Here is a 4405-nt window from a genome sequence, read left to right on the forward strand (position 1 = left end):
CTTTCGTAGGGAACACGATTACATTTAGCATATGCAATAAGCCTTTTAAACCCCTAGGTTACCCGTAGTGGATGGGTGAAGTCTCGTGAGAGTTTCCAGAAATGATACCCATAAACATTAAGCTCATTCTTTCAAAAGAAGCATCAATATTGCAAACAAGCATTGGGAGAAAACTACCTCAAGTATGCAATTTTTCAACCATTTTCAAGCAATTTCTCAAAATTTAAACATCAAGTAAGCAAGTATAGTCCTCCACACATCAAGAAAATGATCATGCAAATTAAAACAATTCTAGAATCCTTTTTGAGTGGACTGGCATCAAATATATTATTATCTTAACCAACTAAAGAAATGATCACATCCTTACCCTCAAACTAGCACACAAATCTAGTACCGATCATTAAAACAAAGAGTGAACCTTTTATTAAAGCTTTATTCATCTAGGTGTGCTTATTTTTTATTTTTTTTTTATTTTTATTTTTTCCTAATCCTAAGGATCAAAGATGGAAGCATGGTGCAATGTGTTGATCTATTAAGCTTTCTAGCGATCCATAAGGTTAAGCGTTATGTCAATGACTCCCAAACCGGATGGCTTTAGGGCACTAGGTGTTCAAACACCCCTAAGGACTTACAAGCTCAAATCATCTAGGCTTCAAAATAACTTCCATCTAATCATTTCCCACTTCTTACCTTTTGGGAGAAGTCTTCATTTTTTTATTGCTTTTGCAATTTTTTTTTTTAAGTTCAATTATTAACCTAGAGTTTGGACCCTCCACCTTTCGGCGCGAGAAATTCTGTGCTTGATGAGGTTAGAATCCTAACTACTCAATGAAAATGGTTTGTTATCCACCTTTATCAAAATGAAAGCTTTCAATGCACTACTAGTCCAATTGGGATATAACCAATTCAATAGTCAACAAAGCATGTACCCCACAAATGAATGTTAGTGAGCGCCTGTGCTAGTGTAGAATCCTAAAGTGAATCTCAAAACAATCACAAAATCAGGATGATGTGGACCACAAGTGCAAGCAAGATATCAATCTTTCGAAAAATTTACTCCTAAATGACATCTACAAGGCATATAAGGAGTATTGGACTCTCAAGTCAAACAATTTTTAAATTTTAAGCAATATAGACCTCAAAAGATCAAAATCATAGTTAGTCATAGACTAATCATAGAAATCCCTCAAATACATAAGTCATGCTCAAAATTTTAAATTGAAAGCCAATACTGTAACAGTACCCATTACCCCCAAACTTAAATGGCACAGTGTCCTCGATGTGTAAAGAGAACAAAGGAAAGAGTATACCAGTGTGGCTATGGCAAAGAATGGGCGGGACAGAAGTATCCAAAGTGGGTGGTATAACCCCCCCAAACTTGGGATTAACTGTGGTCCTGAAAAGATGGCACTGGGAGAAAAGCTGATTAGATAACAAAGGGAATAATAATGGTGCACAGTGGACATGCAAGTATAAATAGGAAAATATTCACCTGCCACAACACCAAGGCCAAGTTCCATTGGGAATGCCTAGGCCAATGTTTGCTCCACAACCTCCCATAGTACAAGGCAATCAAGGTGCCCATATTGCACCTCCAATTGTTAACCCTTCCCTTGCTTTAAGAGATCACTATATGCCTAATGAATATAATGCACCCACATGCATTCAATTGCCACCATTTAGAGCACACCACTATGAGATCAAACCATAAACCATTCAAATGCTTCCTAACTATCATGGACTTCCAAGTGAAGAACCTTATAAGCATTTAGATGAGTTTATTGAAGTATGTTCCACTGTGAGATACACGGACATACCGGAAGAGGTCTTAAGGCTTAAAATTTTTCCATTCACCCTTAAAGACAAGGCAAAATACTGGTTTAACAATCTTAGGCCTTTTTCAATAACTTCTTGGGCAAAAATGCAACAAGAGTTCTTTAAGAAGTACTATCCAGTTTCTAAGACCAATGCCATGAGAACCTCAATTCGAGAGTTTTCACACGGGGATGGGGAAACGTTCTATGAGACATGGGAAAGATTCAATGAATTGCTTAGAAAGTGTCCACATCATGACATGCCCAAATGGCAATTAGTTCAATATTTCTTTGAGAGTTTATCCGATAATTATAAGGGCATGGTTGATGTTTCCATGAGTGGCTCTTACATTGATAGGCATGAGGATGACATGTGGCGTCTTTATGAGAGCATGAGTGAAAATTCTTTGCATCGAACTTTATCTTCTAAGAATGGTAGGAATTCAAGTGGAAGGAAGAGTGTTGGCTTACATCAAGTTGACCATTCCAATGAAATAGCCGCCGAAATGAAATTCTTATCTCAAAGTTTTGATCAATTCTTAATCAACCAAAACTCGGCGAGTTAAGTATCTTCCATCCCTAACCATTCCCATCATGCATCCAATGAATCATGTATGACTTGTTCAAATGTTTTACATTTTACTTCCAATTGCCCCCATGGGCATGTGCAAAGTGAGCATCATGAACAAGTCAATGCAACTTTTGTTAATCAAGGGAACAATCTTTATGGCAATCATTATAATTCTAGTTAGAGGAATCACCCGAATTTCTCTTGGAGAAACCAAGGGGAAGGCTCAAACCCACCCCAAGGTGGTTTTCAAGGGAAATATGTTCCACCTCCGATGTAAAGCCAAGGTTCCTAAGGTTTTAGATTATTATTTCAATTACAAGGAAATTAATTTTCTAATTCTCATTTTCCTAATCAACCATCATATTCTCAAGGAAATTCTAGGAGTCCCGCTTTTCAAGAGAAAGTTTTGATCGCTCTAGGCACCCTAGAGGCGAACACTCAATTACTTCATTCTCATTCTTAATCCATTGCTAAGTTAGAAACCCAAGTAGGGTAAATAGTGATGAGCGCTGAAAAGTGCGTATTTAAACCCCTTAAGCTTAGGCATTCTATTACCTTTATCTATCTTACTTTACCATTTTAGATTGATTTCATATTATTTTCATTTTCAGGAACTTATCCCAAAAATAAGCTAACTCAGCCAAATAAGAGCAGAAATAAAGCAATTCTGGGATAAATCAAATTAAGGAGCCAAGTGGAAGCAAAAGGAAGAAAAAGGTGGAATCAACATCTTCGATCGATCTCAGATCAAAGTTCGATCGATCCAACATGATTGATCTCAGCATTTCAAGATGGATCAGAGCCATGATGACATTTTCAGAGATCTCAAAAGTTCGATCGATCCAACATCAATCTTCGATCGATCGAACTGCCTTGTCCTTATCCAAATGATTGATCTTATCTAGTTGTACCACCCTACCAACCACTTTTGTCCTTTTCCCAAAAATATCTTCAAAATATCTCAGATTTGTCTTTATCTAAAAAGCGCCACCAGTGAGGATCGATCCAGCCTAAGTTCGATAGATCTCAGCCATGTTCGATCGATCCAAGTCCAAGGTTTGATCGATCGAACTTCCTCCAGTGCGAAAAAGTTAAATCTCCAGCTCATTGAAAGTTGTCCTTTATCCAATCATTGGGGAATATTTTGTGCACGACCCCAGCTCATTTTGGGTTTCATTTGACCTACCTATATAAGGATAAGGATTACTTTTTATACAATAATATACCATATCACATCATATCATCTCTTGGAGAGCAAGCTTATAGGAGGAGGAGGCTAGAGACACCATTAGAGACTCTTCATCAACCAAGGAGCAAGTCTCTACCATGGTGTTAGCCCTTAAGGGTTGGAGAAGCATTACCATGAGTGGCTAGACAACCTCTTGGGGCTAGAGTTAGCCCCAAGCATGCTTTCTACATCTTGATTTTGTGTATTATTGAGGGACTAGTGTTGTAATACATGTTTTGGCACTTTAATATATATAGATCTTGTTTATTCAATGATTTATGTGGTTTAATGCTTCCAATTGATTATTTCATTCTATCCATATGTTTATGTATGCTAGAATGGATGTTCATGTATTTGTTTCTATTTCTTGTGTTATTGATGCATGTCTATGTGTATTAATGCTATAGATCTAGAGATTGTCAAAACATAGTGCTTAAAAGAATGCTCTTGTAATTTTCTAGATGATTCATGCTCATTTCTTGATGGATTGTGCCTCTCCCTTAGCTTAATTAGTTTAATTTCATGTCATTAGCTTAATTGTAGTGTAGTGGTAGCATAGTTGTTAGATGGGAGGACAATCCATGCTTGTTGTTTGATGTTCCACACTTTTGAATGCAAGTAGCATATGTCTCTAACCTTGTGGTGTATTTGGCTTGTGAGCTCAATGAAAGAATTAATGACTTGCTAGATATATTGTGTTTGTCACATGCTTTTTAGATAATATATACTTAATTGCTAGATATACTGTGCTTTTCATATGTAGATTAGACAATGTATGCTTAATTGGTCACC

General features: G+C 36.9%; 1 pseudogene; it reads right to left on the reverse strand.

Annotated features, from left to right (window-relative positions):
* Window positions 1-1977: 1977 nt before the first annotated feature.
* LOC132310701 (small nucleolar RNA R71) lies at window positions 1978-2076 on the reverse strand (annotated as a pseudogene).
* Window positions 2077-4405: the final 2329 nt, after the last annotated feature.

The sequence above is a fragment of the Cornus florida genome, unplaced genomic scaffold (genome assembly GCF_030987335.1).
Source record: "Cornus florida cultivar Cherokee Brave unplaced genomic scaffold, ASM3098733v1 CherokeeBrave_3.0.0_Hap2_Chr05, whole genome shotgun sequence".
In the NCBI taxonomy this organism is placed as follows: domain Eukaryota; kingdom Viridiplantae; phylum Streptophyta; class Magnoliopsida; order Cornales; family Cornaceae; genus Cornus; species Cornus florida.